This window comes from Zalophus californianus, chromosome 3 (assembly GCF_009762305.2).
Source record: "Zalophus californianus isolate mZalCal1 chromosome 3, mZalCal1.pri.v2, whole genome shotgun sequence".
NCBI lineage: Eukaryota > Metazoa > Chordata > Mammalia > Carnivora > Otariidae > Zalophus > Zalophus californianus.
In genome coordinates, this window is record NC_045597.1 from 92,810,489 (window position 1) to 92,832,214 (window position 21,726).

Genomic DNA, 21,726 nt, shown 5'->3' on the forward strand with positions numbered 1-21,726 from the left:
TACCTGGGAACTCTGCTGCACTCAGGCACCCCCGGTCTTTCTGTGACCCTGAGGGTCTCCTGAGACCACACAGTCCTGCGAGGGTTTCACCCCCAGCTTAGCCACTGGAGTGGCGTCCCTCAGCGGAGCTGACTTCTAAAAGTTCCGATTTTGTGCCACTGCTCTATCACTTGCCAGAAGCGGCTGGCAGAGGCCCCCTCCCCCGTCATCTATCCTCCCGAATATCGCCTTGGATTCACTTCTCTGTACATCCTACCTTCCAGAAAGTGATCGCTTTTCTGTTCAGAGAGTTGTTGCTATTCTTTTCTTCGATCTCCTGTTCGTAGGTGTTCAGAATGGTTTGATCCCTATCCAGCTGAATTCCTGAGACCAGACGAAATCCAGGTCTCCTACTCCTCTGCCATCTTGCTCCTCCTCCTCCCAATTTTGTAGATCTTTTTAATGAAACAACTTCTGGTTTCTTTAATTTTCTCTATTGTTTTACTCTTCCCTATTTCATTTATGTCTGCTCTAATCTTCATTCTTGGCTTCTTTCTAGTGGCTTTGAGTTTAGCCTTGCTTCTTTCTATAGTTCCTTAGGGTGTAAATTTAGGTTATTGGTTTGGAATCATTTTTCTTTTTTAAATGTATGCATTTATAGTTATAAATTCATCTCCTCGCTACTTTCATACATCTAATATGACTTGGTATGTTTTTTTTTCATTTTCATTCGTCCAAAGTGTTTTCTTATTTCATTTGTGATTTATTTTTTGACTCATTGGTTGTTTAAGAGTGTGTTTAATTTCCACATACTTGTGAACTTTCCATTTTTCTACTTTATTTATTTCTAGTTTCATCCCATTGTAGTCATTCTTTAAGGTTAGTTTTGCTGGATATAGAATTCTTGGTTGGCTTATTTTCTCTCTCTCAGCACTTTATGTCATATTCTGGCCAACACAAGTTTCTGATGAGAAAACTTGTTAATTATTTTTTATGGACCCCTTGTAAGTGATAATCAGTTACCTCTTTCTGCTTTCAAGATGCTTTCTTTGTATTTGTCTTTCAACAGTTTGACTACATTGTCTTTCAACATGGGTCTCTGAATTTATTCTGCTTGGAATTTGTTGAGTGTCTTGAATGTGTAGACTGCTATCTTTTATCAAATCAAAGTTCTTGGCCATTATTTAATCATTCAAATGTTCTTTCTTCCCAGTTTGTTCTTTTCCTTCCCTTTGGGACTCCAATTATGCATATATTTGTATAACTGATTGTACCCCACAGGTCTCCTAGGCTCTGTTCATTTTCCTTCACTCTTTTTTTTCCCCTGCTTTTCACCTGGATAATCTCAATTGACGTATCTTTCAATTCATTGATTCTTTCATCTGCTTGCTCAAATCTGCTGTTGCAGACTGCACCACTCAATTTTTCATTTCAGTTATTGTACTTTTCTGCTCCTAAATTTCTATTTGATTCCTGCTATGTTTGTCTCCTTATCTATATTCTTTATTTAGTGAGATATGATTCTCCTGATTTCCTTTAGTTCTTTGAACATGTTTAAGATAATTTATTTGAAATCTTTGTCTAGTGAATCCAATGCCTCTGCCTCCTGATAGACAGTTTCTATTAATTTTTTTCCACAAATGCACTATAATTTTCTTATTATTTGCATGCCTCATAAGTCTTGGTTGAAAAGTAAAGATTTGTTGGCCACTCTGGAAATCAGAATCTCATTCTCTCCCCCAGGGTTTGTTGTTGCTCATCAGGTTGTTGTGTGTGCTTGTTTGGTGACTTTTCAAAACTATTTTCGTAAGGTCTATATTGTTTGTCATTGGTGATCCCTGAAGTCTGTGTTCCATTAGTTTAGTGGTCAACTAGTATTTTGACAGTTTTTGTTAGTTTTTTTTGTTTGTTTGTTTGTTTTAATTCTTGGAGCAAAGAAATAAAAGAAAAAGAAAAAAAAAAGACTACTTTCACAGTCTCTAAGATTGGCTTTGTATAGAGACACTTCCAGGCTATTTACCAGTCTGTCTTAGCTTCCACTTCCTGCTTGTATGGAGCCAGAGGTGGAAAGCTTAGGGTTTTCTCAGATCTTTTCTGAGTATACATCCAGCCATAGTCATACAGGTGATCTTCTTGGTATTCTGCCAACCTAGAAAAATCTACTTCACAAAGTTGTCCTTCAAAATTGAAAGAGAGATAAAAAATTTTCCAGACAAGCAAATGTTGAAAGAGTTGATCACCACTAGGCCAATATTACAAAAAATGTTAAAGGGACTTCTTCGGGCGTCTGGGTGGCTCAGTTGGTTAAGCGACTGCCTTCGGCTCAGGTCATGATCCTGGAGTCCTGGGATCGAGTCCCACATTGGGCTCCCTGCTCAGCGGGGAGCCTGCTTCTCCCTCTGACCCTCTTCCCTCTCATGCTCTCTATCTCTCATTCTCTCTCTCTCAAATAAATAAATAAAATCTTTAAAGGGACTTCTTCAAGCTGATATGAAATAGCACTAATTGGTAACAGGGAAACATATGAAAGTATGAATATCATTAGTAAAGGTAAATATATAGTTAAAGTCAGAATACTCTAAGGCTGTAATGGTGATGGGTAATTATTTATAAATCTAGTGTAAAGGTTAAAAGACAAAAGTAGTAAAAATAACTACAATAACTTGCTAATGGATATATAGGACAAAAGATGTAACTGTGACTTCAAGAACATAGTATGTGGGAAAGGAGAGTAAAAATGCAGAGCTTTAAAATTCATTTGTGTTTAACTTGTTATCAGCTTAAAATAGACTGTTGTAAATGTAAGATGTTTTATATAAACCTTATGGTAACCACAAAGCAAAAACCTATCGTAGATACACAAATAATTGAGAAAAGAATTTAAGCATACCACTACAAAAAATCATCAAATCACAAAGGAAGACAGCAGGAGAAGACAGGAACAAAGGAATTATAAGACAGTCAGAAAACAGTTAATAAAATCATAAGTTCATACCTATCAATAATTACTTTAAATGTAAATGGACTAAATTCTCTAATCAAAAAACATAAAATAGTTTGAATGGATAAAAAAACACAAAGAACCAAATATAAGCTGCCTACAAAAGATTTACTTTAAGGACACACACACACACACACACACACACACACACACACACACACTGAAAGTGAAGAATGGAAAAAGATATTTATGCACTTGGAAACAAAAAAAAAAGCAGCATAGCTATACTTATATCAGACAAAATAGACTTTAGGACAGACTATAGTAAGAGACAAAGAAGGTCATTATATGATGGTAAAGGGGTTGCTCCAACAAGATGATATAACATTTGTAAGTATTTATGCACCTAACATAGAAGGACCTAAACATATAAAGCAAATATTTACAGACCTGAACAGATAGCAGTATAATAGTAGGAGGAGCCTTTAATACCCCACTTTCAACAATGGAGAAACTATCTAGACAGAAAATCAATAAGGAAACATTGAACTGAAACTACACATTAAATCAGAAGGACTTAACAGACATTTACAGAACTTTCCATCCAGAAGCAGCAGAATACAGTTTTCTCAAGTGCACATGGAACATTCTCTAAGAGAGATTATACATTAGGCCACAAAACAAGTCTTAATAAATTTAAGAAGATTGAAAGTGTAGCAAGTGTATTTCCTACCTACAGTGGTATAAAACTAAAAATCTATTACAAGAAGAACACTAGAAAATTCACAAATATGTGGAGATTAAGTGACATGCTGTTGAATACCAGTGGGTCAAAGAAGAAATCAAAAGAGAAATTTAAAAAAATCCTGATATAAATAAAAATGGAAATACAATATACCAAAGATTATGGGATGCAGAGGTTCTAAGGGGGAAGTTTACAGGATACACACCTGTATTAAGAAATACGATCTCAGGGTGCCTGGATGCCTCAGTCTTTAAGCGTCTGTCTTGGGCTCAGGTCATGATCCCAGCGTCCTTGGATGGAGCCCCGCATCGAGCTCCCTGCTCGGCGGGAAGCCTGCTTCTCCCTCTCCCACTCCCCCTGCTTGTGTTCGCTCTCTCACTGTGTCTCTCTCTGTCAAATAAATAAAATCTTTAAAAAAAAAGAAATACGATCCCAAATAAACAACCTAACTTTACTCCAACCTAACTGAACTCCTCAAAGAACTAGAAAAGGAAGAACAAGATAAACCCAAAGTTAGTAGAAGCAAGGAGATAAAAAATGGAGCAAAAATAAATTAGATACTAAAAAGACAGTAGAAAAGGACAATGAAATTAAGAGCTGTTTTTTTCTTTTTGAAAGATAAAATAGACAGACCATTGGCTAGACTTAACGAGAAAAAAGAGAGAGGCATCAAATATATAAAATCAGAAATGAACCAGGAAACATTACAACTGATACTGCAAAAATACAAGGGATTGAGGTGCCTGGGTGGCTCAGTCGGTTGAGTGTCCAACTCTTGGTTTTGGCTCAGGTTATAATCTCATTGGTCATGGGATCAAGCCCCATATCAGGCTGTGTTCAGTGGGGAGTCTGTTTGGGGATTTTCTCCCTCTCCCCTCCCCACACGTATGTGTGAGCATGGACTCTCTCTCTCTCAAATAAATATAAATCTTTAAAAAAATTACAAAGGATTATGAGACTACTATGAACAATTACCAGCCAACAGCTTGGACAACCTAGAAGAAACATAAATTACTAGAAACATACAACCTATGAAGACTGATAATGAAGAAATAGAAAATATGAACAGACCAATTACTAGCAAGGAAATTGAACCAGAAATCAACAACATCCCACCAAAGAAAATCCCAGGACCAGATGGTTTCAATGGTGAATTCTACCAACTATTTAAAGAAGAATTAATATCTATCCTTCTCTCATTCTTCCCCCCCAAAAAAGAGGAGGTAACACTTTAAAACTCATTTCGCAAGGCCAGCATTACCCTGATATCAAAACCAGACAAAGAAACTACAAGAAAAGAAAATTATGAGCCAATATTCCTGATGAACATAGATGCAAAAATCCTTAACAAAATACTAGCAAACCAAATTCAACAATACACTAAAAGGATCATACAGCATGGACAAGTGGAATTTATTCCAGGAATGCAAGGATGGTTCAACATCTGCAAATCAATCAATATCATATACCACATTAACAAAATTGAGGATAAAAATCATATTATGGTCTCAATGGCTGCAGAAAAAGTATTGATAAAATTCAACATTCATTCATGATAAAAACTCTCAACAAACCTGTTATAGAGGGTTGTGCCTCAGCATGATAAAGACCATATATGACAAGCCCACAGCTAACATCATACTCAATGGTGAAAAGCTGAGAGCTTTTCCTCTAAGATCAGGATAAAAAACAAGGATGTCCACTCTCACCACTTTCATTCAACATAGTACTGTAACTCATGGCCAGAACAATTAGGCAAGAAAAGGAAATAAAAGGCATTTAAATTGGAAAGGAACAAGTAAAACTGTCTCTATTTGCAGATGACATGACATTATTTATAGAAAACCCTAAAGACTCCACCAAAAAAAGCATTGGAACTAATAAATAAACTCAGTAAAGTTTCAGGATACAAAATCAATATACAAAAATCAATTTTATACATCATAATGAACTATAAAAAGGAGAAATAAAGAAAATAATCACATTTAAAATTGTATCAAAAAGAATAAGGTACCTAGAAATAAATTTAACCGAGGAGGTGAAAGATCTACACACTCACTGAAAACTGTGAGACATTGATGAAAAAAATTGAAGAAGATACAAATAAATGGAAAGATATTTCTTACTCATGGATTGGAAGAATTAGTATTGCTAAAATGTCCAGACTACCCAAAGCAATCTATAGATCTAATGTAATACCTATCAAAATTCTAATGGCATTTTTCACAAAAATAGAAAAAACAATCTTAATTTTTATGGAACTACAAAATACCCTAATATATGAACCAATCTTGAGAAAGGACAAAGCTGGAGGTATCATGCTTCCTCATTTCAAACTGTATCACTAGGCTCTAGTAATCAAAACAGTATGGTATTGGCATAAAAACAGACACATGGATAAATGGAACAGAATAAGAGCCCAGAAATCAACCCACACATTTGTGGTCAATCAATTTACAATAAAGTTACCAAGAATATACAAGAGGGAAGGAATAGTCTCTTCAATAAATGGTGCTGGGAAAACTGGACAGCCACAGGCAAAATGTGAAACTGGATCCTTATTTCACACCCTAAACAAAAATCAACTCAAAATGGATGGAAGACTTGAATATAAGACCTGAGATTGTAAAACTCCTAGGAGAAAACATAGGTGGTAAGCTCGTTGACATTAGTCTTAGCAATGATTTTTTGAAATGATATCAAAAGCAAAATTAACAAAAACAAAAATCAACAAGTGGGATTATACCAAACCAAAAAGCCTCTGCTTTTAGTTTTAGAAAAACCATAAACAGAATGAAAAGACAGCTGGCAGAATGGGAGAAATTATTTGCAAACCATATATCCGATAAGAAGTTAAGCTACAAAACATAAAAAGAACTCATACAACTCAATAGCAAAAAAACAAAAAATCCAATAAAAATGGGCAGAGGAACTCAATAGACACTTTTCCCAAAAAAGGACATACAGATGGCCAACAGATACATGAAAAGGTATACAACGTCACTCATCATCAGGGAAATGCAAATAGAGCCCGTAATTAAAAAGAGAAGAAATAACAAGTGTTGGTGAGGATGTGGAGAAAAGGGAACCCTTGTGCAGTGTTGGTGGGAATGTAAATTGGTGCAGCTACTATGAAAAATAGCATGACAGTTCTACAAAAAATTAAAAAATAGAACTATCATATGATCCAGCAATTTCACTTCTGGATATTTATCCAAAGGAAATGAAATCACTGTCTCAAAAAGATCTATGTACCCCCATCTTAATTGCAGCATTATTCACAATAGTCAAGATATGAAAAAAACCCTTAAGAGTCCATCAATGGATAAAGAAACTGATATATATATATATATATATATATATATATATATATATATACATACACACGCACACACACACTGATACACACACACACAGCATGGTGTCTAAAGTTAACAATACCGTATTATATATTTGAGGGGCTCCTGGGTGGCTCAGTCATTTGAGCATCAGGCTCTTGGTTTCAGCTCAGGTCATGATCTCACAGGTCATGAGATCAAGCCCCGTGTTGAGCCCTGTGCTGGCTTACCACTCAGCAGGGAATCTGCTTGAAGATATTCTACCTCTGCTCCTCCCTCTAGTCATGCATGTGCACGTGCTCACTCTCTCTCTCTCTAAAATAAATTAATAAATTAATAAATCTTTAAAAGAAACTCAAAAAACAATACTGTATTGTATATTTGAAAGTTGCTAAGAAAGTAGATCTTAAAATTCTCATCATAAGAAAAAATTGTGAGATGATAGCTGCTAGCTAGCTAAACTTATTATTGTAATCATTTAATAATATACACACATATCAAATCATCATGTTGTACACATAAAACTGATACAATGCTATATGTCAATTTTAGCTCAGTAAAACTGGAAAAAAAATCCATAAGAGCCAACATCCAGGAGCCCACAGTGATCAAAGCCAGAAAAATTTGAGCAAGAAAATAAATTATGGTACTAGATTTTAACGCAAAGAATAAAATAAAATCCACATGCCCATACTGATATATAAAAACAAACAAACAAACAAATAAATAAATAAATAAATAAGTAAGACAAAGAGGCAGCTCTCCTTTACAATGAATTCCATTAATAAATGTAGGCAAAAAGAGAGAAATATATATTTTCATGTATATATATGAAGTTCCAATATCTGCAGTCAGCAAGCCAGAGACCCACTGGAAACAGTGGTGTAGGTAGAGTCTGAGTCTGAGTTTGAAGGCAGAGCCAACCATTTTCCCAGCTCAGAGATAGGCAGGCAGGTAGAGAGAGCAAAATTTCCCTTATAGCACATTTTTGTTCTATTGAAATTAGATGAGGCCCACCACAGTGGGGACTACAATCTGCTCTACTTAATCTACTGATTCAAATGTTAATCTAATCCAGGAATACCCTCACGGACACACTAAGACAATGTTTAAACAAATGTCTGGGCATCTTGTGTCCCAGTCATGTTGACAGATAAAATTAACCATCTTAGATGGCTCTTGGGTTCTCACCTTAGGCAGCTGGTAACTGGTGGTGCCACTTACTGAGATGAGGAACACTGGGGGAGAAGGAAGTTTGGAGATGAATATTACATTCCAGGTACCTATGAGACTTTCAAGGGAATGCCAGGCCGGCAGTTGAACATAAGAATACAGAGTTCAAACTGTGGAAAGAGCCAAGATGTCCATCGACAGATGAATGGATAAAGAAGATGTGGTATATATATATATATATATATATATACACAATGGAATATTATGCAGCCATCAAAAGGAATGAAGTCTTGCCATTTGCAACGACGTGGTTGGAACTGGAGAGTGTTATGCGAGCGAAATAAGTCAATCAGAGAAAGACATGTGTCATATGACCTCACTGATATGAGGAATTCTTAATCTCAGGAAACAAACTGAGGGTTGCTGGAGTGGTGGGGGGGTGGGAGGGATGGGGTGGCTGGGTGATAGACATTGGGGAGGGTATGTGCTATGGTGAGTGCTGTGAATTGTGCAAGACTGTGGAATCACAGATCTGTACCTCTGGAATAAATAATACATTATATGTTAAAAAAAAAGATAGCAGGAGGGGAAGAATGAAGGGGGGAAATTGGAGGGGGAGAAGAACCATGAGAGATGATGGACTCTGAAAAACAAACTGAGGGTTCTAGAGGGGATGGGTTAGCCTGGTGATGGGTATTAAAGAAGGCACGTTCTGCATGGAGCACTGGGTGTTATACGCAAACAATGAATCATGGAACACTACATCAAAAACTAATGATGTAATGTATGGTGATTAACATAACATTATAAAAAAAAAGGAATCCAGAGTTCATGAGTAATGTATACATTTAGAGTCACTGGTGCATAGATGGTATTTAAAGCCTGGAGGTGGCTGGGGCACACCAAGGGAGAGAAGCAAAGGAAAAGGCTGGGCAATGAGCCTGGGACCCTCTACCATTCAAAGCTCAGTGGGATGAAAAACAAGCAACAAAATCATGAAGGAATGGCCCTGAGGCTATCACCCATTCCTGTTTTCAACACTGTCTGAGATGGGGGGATCCATTTAACTGGATAGGCATCTAATCCACCCCCACCCTCTCCACACCCCCAGCAACGCCCCGCCCCGGTTCTGTGGTTTGCTTAGTCCATCCCAGTCCAATACACTTTGTTGAGTGCCTCCAATGTGTTAAAGACAGGGCACTTACCAGCAAGAGGCTCACAGTCAAATGAGAAGGTCACTGTTGGCAGACCACTTCAGTGCCCAGGTAGGTAACCCTCACTTATTCAAGCAGGAATTCAATCGCCATTGATTAAACTATGGTGTCAGGTACAATGAAAGGAGTTAAGAATGCAAAGCCAAAGGAGACATGCATGGCCTGCTTTCTAAGACCTTATAGTCTAGCGGGAAGACAGACCTAATTGGGGATCTCACTAAAATACGGCAAATTCTTTCATGGGAGACTTTACCATATGCTCTCTACTGAAAGCTAGACCTACCTAGGGAGAAAGGTTGCTTTGAGGGAGCCAACCACCTCCTGGTGACCTGCCTCTCTCTCTCCCCAAAACCTCCTTGTCAATGTGTGATGCAAAGGGCCCATCCAGAAGGAAATGAGTCATTTTATTTCATTTCATTTTTATAACCAACGTATTGAACAGAGTTGTTCCTGTGTTTCAATACCCAGTAAGTCAGGCTGCTGACGTTGAGCAGATATGAGCAAATATGGCTACACATGTGTGTGTGAACACACACCATGCAGACACACAAACACACGGGCACTACCCCTCCCCGCCCCCCCCCCCACTGTTTTCTGGCTTCCAAATTTCTTAAGGGTTAGGTCATTTTCTTCCCTGGCCAAATGGCTGTCTGCCGAGTGCTGGGGCGGCCCATAAATCGTCCCACCCGTGATATAAAACACAGCTCTTATTGACAGCAGGTCTACTCGTAGAAGCCGGGCTGCCAGCTCATAAAGCGGGGCCCGGTGTCACTCCCACAGAGCGGAGGCAATAAAGGGCGCGGGGGAATTACCTCGCGCTCCAGCAGTTGGCCGCCCTGCGGGGACCAAGGCAGCAGGCCTAATGGGTCCTCCCCCCCCGCCGCCCCCTTGTAAAGCACTGCAGTTAGACATCATTCCTCCTGCCCCTGGAGCCATGGCTTTCAGGGAGAGAAGCAGCCCCTTGAAAGAGGCACTGTCCCCAGATCCCAAGCTGGAGCGGGAATCCAAAATGCCCAAGTCAGAGGAAAGTGACATCTTGGGGTCTTCGGCATCCCCCCTACAATGTGTAGCTGGGGCTCATTTCTGTAAGACTCGCTGCTGCCACGAATGCCCTGCTGCTCGGCCCATCGTCAGACCATCTTGGCCACTGCCGAGGTGGATGACCCCCACTCGATTTTTTCTGTCCAGACCCCCGAGCAGCGCAGCCCTGCTGGAACAAGACTCCCAAGGCCGATGGTTCCCCAGTAACCGGGGATCGCCCGCAGAGGGTCCTCAGGGACAACTCACTCCCTCGTGACTAATGTCCCAACCCTTCTGCCCTTTTCTTGAGCCTCTGATCATGCTTCTCCGAGTAGACGGCCTCCACTCCTAGGACGAGGGAAAGACAGGTCTTTATTCTGCCCACTGCCAAATCCACAAGCCTAGCTCCATCTGCTGCTCTCCTGTGTCCTCCCTTTGTCCCAACAGGGACGTTGTCCATTCTGCTGTCTCAGGCCAGACCTCCCTGCCCTGCTGCCCACCCCCCACCTGGGCTCCCACCATACACTCAGGTCCTCCCACTTTGTTTATTTGGTTTCCTCCTCTCAACTGGATCCTCTCAACCTTCCAACATAGTTGTCTTATCCATTAAAAAATATATATCATATATCCCAAACCAACCCTCTCCAGCTATTGTTCTCTCGTTCCCTTTCCCTCCACTGGCAAACTTCTGGAAAGAGTTGTCTCTAACTGCTTTCTTCATTTCCCACCTCCCACTCTCCTTGCTCATCCCCAACCCAGCTTCTGCTCCTGTCACCCATGAGCTCATTCAGCAAGTATAAACTACACAGCGAGTGCAAGCTCACTTGTGCCCTAGAGGAAAGAACAAAGCAGGTAAGGAGGTGGGTTTTTCATTTTAAATAGGGAAGTGAGGACAGCAAAGGCCTTATCTCCATAAGGCGTGAATTGCGTTTCTATCTCAGGAAGAGCATTCAGGCAGTGGGAATGGCCAGTGCAAAGGCCCTGAGGCAGAGTGTATTGGTTGTATATGTGGAACGGCAAGGAAGTCAGGGTAGATGGGGTGATGGGGGAGAAAAGACAATGAGACCCAAAGGAGCTTTGGGGGCCACAAGACTTGGTTGGCTAGGAGGGGCACAGGGTCAGTGCTAAGTGGAGAAGCAACATGATCTGAAAGTTTGTTCCAACTAGGGAGTGAGACTAGGTTATAGGAGACAAGGGTGGGAGCAGGTGGGCCAGCAGAAAGGCTTGGGATAAGACCGGAATATGGCAGTGGCACCGAGTCCTGGGAACCCAGCTCTCCAGCAGGGAGCACAGAAAGCCCGGGTCAGATCGTTTCATCGAGAAACACTCCCTTCGTGGTAGAGTCACACCGCCGGTGGTCTGACAACAGGCTGGCAGATTCCTTGCAAGCTGGTGCCAGTGGCCTCCAGCACAGCACAGCGGGTTTCTGGTGAAAAGTGAACACATTCTGGATATTCTCTGAAGTTACAGTCAGAAGGATTTCCTGACCAGGCTGGATGTGGAATTCTAGAGAAAGCCAGGGGCCCAGGATGACAGCAGGAGGTCCAGTCCAGACAAGCAGGAGCATTCACTGTGGGGGGCCCCCACTCCTGGAAACGCCCTTTCCTGGGATTCGGGGGCACTCCACAATCTGTTCTTTCTCCTCTGCGCCTTGCTGTTCTTTCGGGAGTCCCCGGCAGCCTCACCCTCCTGGCTCTGGCCTTTGATTCCTGGGCTTCTCCCCTTCTTTCTGGGGCCCCACCATGCCCCAGGTGACCTGCTCCTTGGCTCCCATATCTCCTCGCAGCGGGCCCACAAACCAATGTCATGTCCCCAGCTTGTTCTGGGCTCCCCATGTCTCTCTTCCTGGATGCCTCAAAACACATCAAACTCAACTTGTGCAAATCTGAGCTCACAATGAGCTCACCCCACCCTGCCCACACTGTCCCCACCCCGTCACACCGGCCCTCACCTGAATCTCCCCACGTTGGGGTCAGGGACCACTTCCTACCACCTCCCTTTCTCTCACTGCTCACATGGAAACCTTTGCTAAGTCCTACTGGTTTCACCTCCTAGGTCACTCTTGAATGCACCTGCCACTGTCCATTTCTGCCACCATCCCTCCCTGGTCACCTCCAGCGGCCTGGGCCTGGGCTCCTGGTGTTCCCTTGTACATGCTGCCGGCCTTTTCCATCCTGCAGCTAGACAAGGCATCCCACACGTGAGTCTCTCATGACATGCCCTTGCAAAAACCTCGCTCATGCTGTCTGAGATCTCAGGAGAAAGGTGAAGTCTCACCCTTACCTGCGAGAGCCTGGCACGGTGGACCTCCCTCCTGACCCCTTCAGGCTTGTCACAGCTCACCCTCATCCAGCCACACCAGCCTTTCTCCAGTCCCGCTCTGAGCCACGCTCCCTCCCTCCTACCTCAGGGCCTTTACACATGCTCTCCCTTTTGCCTGGAATACTTTTTCTTGCCGCTTGAGGAGGCTCAGTCGCTGCTTTCTTGGACAGGTCTTCCCCGACCTCTCTGGCCAGGTCTGCCCACTGTGTCGTCTCCCAGGGTGTGTTCCCCTTCTTCACGATGCTGACAGCTGCCATTGTCCTTCTCTTTGAACAATTCTTCGATCGTGCCGGTTCCCCCACACGCCGTGGAGCCCCATTTTGCGAACCACTGTCTCGTCACAGTGAAGTGAGGGCCTGGGCTCATGCTGTCTGCATTTGAATCTCTTTTGGCCACTCAGTGGCTGTGCACTCTTGGCTAAGTGATTTCACTTCACTAGCGATGATAGTAAACCTATCTTGTAGGGTCGTCGTGAGGATTACAGGGCTCAGCCAACTGGAAGTGCCTGTCACAGTGCTTGAGGAAAACACTGCGGGTGGCTGACAGAATCTCTTTCACTGGCCCCAGTTCTTCATCCCGCCTGGCCTCCATGCCCTGATTTGGCCTCCTTGGGGCCAAAGTGAATTTCCTTGCCCTTTTGATGTTGGGTCTGGCCATGGAACTTGCCTTGGCCCATGGAATAATGGGGCACAAGTGACAGTATGCCAATTCCGAGTCCAGGCCTTCAGAGACCTTGCCAACTCCCATTTGTCCTCCTGAGCTTTGGCCATTGCCCCAGAAAGAGTCTCCCCTGGGTCACTGCTGCCCCTTCAGCCCAGGCCCCCCACATGTGGAGCAGGCTCACCTAGCCCAGGCTGCATAGCTCAGGAATGTCACAGGCCTGGCCCTCGTGTGGGGGAGGTTAGAGACGGTCCCCGGGGCGGTGAGTGGCTGCAGGGGCAGGGGTGGGTGGCCGACGCCGCTAATGTACCATGAAAAGCCTACCGCTTCCCTACCCTTCCACCTGCCGGATCTCCCACACCGATCTCTCTTGTGACCCATCCTAACCAGAGACCCCCCAGGACAAGGAATGCTGGGAAGTGTAGTGAAGCTTCGCTTAGTTGGGACCTCAAAACCACCACACCTCATAAGTACCCCTCAGACTTATTCTTAGCACAGAAGTCACTGATTAAATGAGTTCTCACAATGGTGAGTGTATTCTTTTCCAGGGGGGTTTTGCGGCAAGCCTAGTAGCCAAAGGACTATTTCCGTGATGGTGACATCCCTGGGGTGTGGTGGAGGAGGTGATGCTTGTTGAACACCCACCAAGGGCCAGGTGTTTTCAACGTGTGTCTCATTTAATCCTCAAAACAATTTTGGAGATGGGAAATTTATCAAACCTATCTAATGGATGAGGAAATTGGGGTTCATGGCCTCTTATGTCTTCCCATAGGCAGTCTGGAGGTCCAAAGGGGAGTGAAGATTTATCTTCACTGTATATTGGAGAAGAGCAGAAGGCTGGCTCTGGGTCTGGAAGGAGGCCCCACAAAAGGTAAGTAATAGGACACCCTTTGAGCAGGGAAGAGAGGGCTGCAGTGTGAGGATCCAATAGGCACACTGTGGCCCCAACAAAATCAGGGTTCTGCTAGAAGGGAAAGAGAGCCAGTGGTGTGTGCCACCCGCTTGGGTGGGGAGTAAGGGCCAAGGCGTTTTAGTGTTTTTTTCCCATTGAGCTGCTAAGAGAGAAGATCTAGAGGCTTCAGTTTCTGGAAGGCATCTGTGAGCACTGTAAACACTGACAGCCACAGACACTGAGGCTGGGCAAAGGGGCAGGTAGCTGTGGAGCTCCAGCTGGATTCTGGGGTCCTTTGGAACAATCCTTGCCTATGTGCCCTTGAGCATGCTGCCCAGAACAGGCCACATTGTTAGTATCACATGGATAGATGGGGCTAGAAGCCTCCAGAGGAGGAACCAGAGGGAGACCGGCCTTCGTCCATCCCCATAAGGATGGATGTGTGTGTCTCCCAGCCCTAGAGGTTCTCGTTGCACTTAATATCTCTGGCTCCTGTTTGGCACCCAGACGGGCAGCCAGAATGGTTGTCTTAGTCATCACCCAACTGGATGGATCTCCACTGCAAGCTCACCAACTTTTTGAGGGCAGCGTCTCTGTCCTACCTCTATTTCCTACCCTCTGTCCCACCTTTCCTATTCTGTCTCCAAGGTGATAGCCTCCCAGTTGGCCTCTCTGACTTTGGTCCAAACAGCCCCTTCAGATCTAGTCTGGGAATGAAATATAAAGTAGTAGCTCCCAACTTTTTGAAGAACCAGGTTACCTCCCTCCGTCCCTCCCTCCCTCCCTCCTTCCCCCTTTCCCTCCCTCCCTCTCTATCTCTGCTCCCCCTGTTTCTTTCTGGTATACAGTTATATGAGTTTTAACACCTGTATATACTTGTGTCATCACCACCACAATCAAAAGAGCTTCCTGATTCCAAAATAAAAAAAAAAAAATCCTTGCACTCTCCTTTGTAACGACATCCTTTCACTACCCCAACCCCTGGCAGTCACTGGTCTGCTCTGCAGCACGATAGCTTTTGATACAAAATGGATTATTCTGGATTATTCAGTATGGAACCTTTCGAGACTCAGCAGAATGCCCTTGAGACTCACTCAAGGTGTTGCATGTATCACTCGTTCCTACCTTTGTGTCACGGATTCCGGAGGATGGATGTACCACAGTTTGTTTATCCGTTCATCCGCTTACGAACATTTGGGTTTGCAGCTTTTGATGATTATGAATAGAACTTCCATAAATATTTGTGTGTAGGGTTTTGGGTGAACATATATTTTCATTTCTCGAGGGTAATTTATCCAGGAGAAGGCTTGCTGGTAACTCCATGCTTAACTTTGTAAGAGACGACCAGTCTGTTCTTTTAGAGAGCCTGGACCATTCTGTGTTCCCACTAGCAGTGCATGAGTTCCAAGTTGCATGGTATCTTTGCCAGAACTTGGTATTTTAACATTTTAGCCATTCTAATCATCGAGTGGTTATATCTAGTTGCATTTAAATTTGTACTGCCCTGGTGCACCTGGGTGGCTCAATCGGTTAAGCGGCTGCCTTTGGCTCGGGTCATGACCTCAGGGAACTGGGATTGAGTCCTCATCAGGCCCTCCACTCAGGAGGGAGTCTGCTTTTCCCTCTCCCTCTGCTGCTCCCCCCTGCTTGTCCGTGTCTGTCAAATAAATAAATAAAATCTTAAAAAAAATAAATTTGTACTGCCCTAATGGATGGATAATGATGTTGAATGGAGTTTTCATATGCCTATTTGCCCTCCATGTATCTTTTTCGTGAAATCTCTGTTCAAGTCTTTGGCCCATTTTTAAATTGGGTTGTTTGTTTTCTTATTGTTGAGTTTTGAGCATGCTTTATATATTCTGGCTAAAAGCCTTTTGTTGGATATGTAATGAAAAATTATTTCTTCCAGTCTGTGGTTAGTCTTTTCATTTTCTTAACAGGGTCTTTTGCAGAGAACACAGTTTTCATTTTGATGAAGTATAATTTCTCAGTTTTTTCTTTTATGGGTCATGGTTTTAATGTTGTGCATTTGTACTCTTTTTTTAAATAAAGATTTTATTTATTTATTTGTTTATTTATTTATTTGTCCGAGAGAGAGCATGAGCGGGGGTGAGGGGCAGGGGGAGAAGCAGGCTCCCCACTGAACAGGGAGCCTGATGTGGGCCTGGGTCCCAGGACCCTGGGATCCTGACCTGAGCTGAAGGCAGAGCTTAACCAACTGAGCCACCCAGGTGCCCCCATAAGCACTCATTGACTAAGCTCAAAATCACAAGATTTTATCCTTTATGGTTTTATATTATATATTAGATATATGGTCTATTTTGAAGTAATTTTTGTATGAGGTGTGAGGTTCTGGTCGCGGTGTTTTTAGGTTGTTTTTGTCTGTAGGTATCCGATTGTTTCAACACCATTGATTGAAAAGGCTATTCTTTCTCCATTGGAATGCCTTTGCTCTTTTGTCAAAAATCAATTGGTCATATTTCTGTGGGTTTACTTCTGGATTCTCTGTGCCAGGGATTGGCACACCCTTTCTGCCAAGGGCCACATAGTAAATGTTTTAGGATTTGTGGGCTCTATCGTCTCTGTCTCATATCCCTTTCTAAAAAAATAACTCTTTCAAGATGTAAGAACTATTGTTAGCTTGCAGGGTCTTACAAAAATAGACCACGGGCCAGATTTGGCCTTTGGGCCCTTGTTTGCCGACCCCCTCTCTGTTCCATTCCATTGATCTGTGTCTTCCCTGTCACCAACACCACACTGTCTTGATTATGGCAGCTTTATAGTAAGTCTTAAAATCAAGTAGAGGAAGTGCTCTAACTGTATTCTGTCTTTTAAGGGATGCCTTTGGGCCATTTTCATTTTATGTAATTATTGATATGTTTGGACTTAGTTCTACCATTTTATTCTGTTCTCTGTGTGTGTGTGTGTGTGTGTGTGTGTGTTATTGTTCTTGTTTTCCCTTTCCTGACTTCCTCTGGGCTATTTGAACATTCTTCTTAGCATTCCATTTCAATTTCTCTATTATGGTTTGGCAGACCTCCCTTTGTAGAGTTCTGTTTACTGATCACACGAAGAATCACACCATACATGCTGAACTTTCCCCAGTCTGTTTAGACTCAGTACTTCAGCACTTCAAGTGGAATGTTCTTTACCTCCATACAGATCCCTTAGCCATCCCCCCACCTTTGTGACACATTTGTCTCATGACGGCTACATACATTGGAAGCCCCGTCAAACAGTGTTGCGCTCTCTGCTTTCGACTATTAAACACGTTTAAAGAACTCCAGAGGGAAGAATAGTCTACTATATTTACCCAGATACTTACCATTTCTGTTGCTCTTCCTTCATTCCCGATGCTCCAAATTTTCTTCTGATATCGTTTCCTTTCTGCCTTTAGAACAGATGTGCTGGCAGCGAATTCTCGTCATTTTTCTCCATTTGAGAGTGTCTATTTATCTGAAAGTATCTCGTCTATCTTCATCCCTGAAGGAGGTTTTCATGGATACAGAGTTCTGGGTTGACAGTTCTTTTTTCTCCACATTTAAAAAATATTCCATTTACTTCTGGTCTCCGTGGTTTCTGTTGAGAAATCTCCGATCCCCTCAGACAACCCCCTGTTCATCTTCAACACCTGGATCAGGTCCTATTTTCCATTTAAACCATGTGGATTTTCTTTGCCCCCGCCTGCCCCCCTCCGGAAGCTGGTCACTCTTTCCTCTGTGTGACATCACTGCACAGACGCTCCATGCAGCGGTGATAGATCCAAACTCACATCAGGCTCACCCACTTGTTCTCTGTCAGGTCCACCAGCTGAGAGAGAGCTAGAGACAGAGACACAGAGAGATAGAGAGAAGGAAAGAGTAAAAAAAGAAGAAAAAAGGAGGGGGAGAAAGAGCAAGAGGAGGGCGGGGAGGAGGAGAAGAAGATGAAGAAGAAGAAGCTGAAGACCTTTCAGGAACCTCGGAGGACCCCTGAGTCAGAGACTATTTCTGGAAATGAACTAGTTAAGAAACAAGGGTCTTAGGTATGGAAGAAAGCCAGTGTGCAACCACACAGGTGGGTCTTCCATGGCCACCCAGTTGCAGGAAATTGCCAGGTGGTTCCAGAAAGAGTTGGGAAAGGGCTTAGGATGTTCCTGTGGGCTCATTCCTTTATTCATTAGGTTTGAAGGTCCTGCTCAACTTTAGCATCTTTTTCAGTGGACCTCAATGCTTGCACCCAAAGGAAACACGCTTTAGTGATTGATACATTTTCTGGAAGGCTAGTGGAGTGCATTTTGGAGCTGGAAGGGCCCGTCAGAGACCCTCAGCTCACAGTAACAGGGCAGATATTGGTTCTACCATGAGACTCTGCCCCCAGATCTTTGGTACAGGCTTAGCCTCCAGCCTGCCAGATTGCAGCCTTCTTCCTCTCCCTTTTCTGTCTCTTCTTGCCTCTTCCCACCACCCCCACCCAGAAAATAAAAAACAAAACCTAAAACCTCTTAGGGACAGCCTTTGTTTCCATAGCTTCATCTCTGTGTTCAGAATTCTCTTGTAGACTTCTGTGGATGTGGCCTTATGCTTAAAAACATTCTGGGGGCGCTGGGGTGACTCAGCTGGTTAAGCATCCGACTCTTGGTTTTGGCTCAGGTTGTGATCTCAGCGTCCTGGGATCGAGCCCTGCATCTAGCTCCACATGCAGTGTGGAGTCTGCTTGGGATTTCCTCTCCCCTCTCCCTCTGCCCCTCCCTCTGTCTCTCTCTGTCTCTCTCTCTCTCAAATAGATAAATATTTTTTTTTAAAAATGCTCTTTAAAATAAATAAATAAATACGTTCTGAAAGGGCCACTCAAGATCCAACTCCTCCCACCTCTCAAAGCTTTCCTCACTTCCCCCTCCTCCATGAAGCTTTCTAGAACCACCTAATTTGGAAACAAACTCAGCAGAATGGGTTTCCATGTGCTGGACACAGGAGACCAGGTAGATTGGGCATAGCGCCTGCCCTCGAAGAGCTCACAGACGGCAGGGGCACCCAACTGGCTTCTGGGATTCTAGAAACAGGGGTTTAAATTCTTTTATAACTTGCTCACAACTTTTCTGGGCCTCAGCTAATTTGGTCCCGAGCTCGATATTTGGTTTCCAAACTCTACTCTGTGGACCCACAGCTATGCTGCTGCTGGTTGGGTGCAGGGGATGCTGGGAGGGGAGATGTGGAATGTGTGTGGGTTCTGGATCTCCTGTTCCCAACTTCGGCCGGATGAACTCCACTTTTAACTGTGTCCTTTGCTTTACACAGCCAATTTCAAGTGAACAATGTTTGCTTGACTTTTTTTTTAAAGATTTTATTTATTTGAGTTAGAGAAAGAGAGCGAGAGAGCACAAGCACGGGTGGAGGAGGAGGGAGAGGGAGAAGCAGACCCCCTCTGAGCAGGGAGCCCGACGCGGGGCTCCATCCCAGGACCCGGAGATCAGGACCTGAGCCCAAGGCAGACACTTAACCAACTGAGCCACCCAGGTGCCCCAGTGTTTGCATGACTTTTAAGGTTTGAAAGCCACTAAACTAGATGACCAAGGTAACCATGCTCATGGCACTCTGGACTCATACAGTCGCCACGAAATGGGTTTTGTTGCCGTATATACTTAGAAAAGACCCCAGGACATATCAGGCTATTGACAACTCACAGTACTTGAGTATGCTAACAGATACACTGGCAAATGTTTAATAATGTCTCTCTGGGGGACAGGATGGGGAAGCCCAAAGTTGTAGTGTTTGCTGATCTCCATGGCGTAAATTCTCCCAACACAGCCAACTTTAAGTTATCAATATGAAGTCAGCGGCAGAGCTGGGGAGAGATGCACTTAAGAGGCTCCAGAGCTGGCTTTGGCACATCATTGGTTACAAAGTTCCAGCTGATGACCCCACTGTCTTCCCTTTTTGAGTTTAGAACCAACTGAGATACAGACTCAGGAGACAGATGGAGGCTACGGTGTTAAATCTTGTTATGATCAGAGCTAGTGAGACATGATAGGTTGGGTTATTGTTAGGATACCTGCCTGCTGTTATTCTACAGGAGGCATATTCTTCCCTCTTCCACTGATTCGGGGCTCAGTCATGTGACTTGCTTCCTGTTCCAAGCCAAGACCTTAAGAGGCCTCCTACATTTTTGTTTGCCCTTGGGTACTTGTGCCATCGCCAGTAGATGTCCAAGCAAGGCTCTGGCTCCAGGGGAGGGGGCCCAGGAGTGGAGCTGAGCTGCGTCGGTGAGCCCAGCCGAGGTAAATCCCCCTGGGCTGATGCGCAGACTTCTTAGCTAAGTGACTGCTTGTTTTATGCTTCGGGGCTTTTGTGGGTTTTGTTAGACAGGATTTTTGGGCCATGGTTAGCTTATTCAGAAATTGGTACATAAATGGGAGACTGCTGTAACCAAGTCCAAAAATATGTAGTGTAGGTTTGGAACTGGACAGTGCGGAAATTTAGAAGAGGTTGGAAAAATGGCCAGAAAAATGGTGACCTGGGTGCCATGTGGTGAAGAGATATTTGGTAAGATTATTGCCTATGCTAGTTTGGGAGGGAGAAAACGTTCCTATGAATTTGTGGAATTTGGAAGGCTGGTTTCCAGGCAGAAGACTGTAAACATGAGCTTTTTTGAGCTGTAAATGATAAGGTACTACAAGTGAAAGATGGGTTCAGAACGGCACTGGCCAGTTTAAAGCAGGATTTGAAAAATGAAGTTATTTTTCATCTACAGTCTCTCCAGCCACTAAGAGACCTTCAGCTTCAGATTTGGCTTGGGGGTGGGGGCAGATACAGAATCCTGGCAGTTCCAGTGAAGGACAGCCTCAGAGTAAAGACAAAGTCAAGGATGTGCCCTTAATTCTAATGCTCTTTGTTTTTACAGTCCTGGAAAGGAATAAGGTGGTTCTAGAATAGTCTTTCAGTCAGGGCATGGCCCCACATAGTATGGTGTGAGGTCCCAGTCACCAAACATAGGACGAGGCGTGTCACTGAAGGGATGTGGGTGAGGCTTTTGGCACAGAGTGGACTGGAATCAAATATGCAGAAAACCCACAACGTTTGAGAGAGCTGAGTGGGCAAATGCATGGCCTAAAGGAGATGGAAGGGGCTGGAAACGTAAAGGACCGCAGGCTCCTAACTTCCTGCAGGCAGAAAGAGGTTGAAGAGTTACTGCACCTTCACGGAGGGCATGCTTCTCAATGCCCTCTCCAGAAGCTGAAGGGTTGAGTCAAAGGGAAGATCGCCCCAGTGGAGGAAGCCAGGGCCATGGAGCACAATGGACTGGGGAGCCATTCAAGGAAATTCCACTTGCTCAGCAGGGTTTCAGATACAGTGGCCCAATGACCCAGATGGGAGTGGTAACCACAGCGAATCTAACTCTGTGCCACCGCTGTATGTTGTGATGCACATACGCATGGTGGGCTGAGAGCTTCTTTCTAGTTCCTA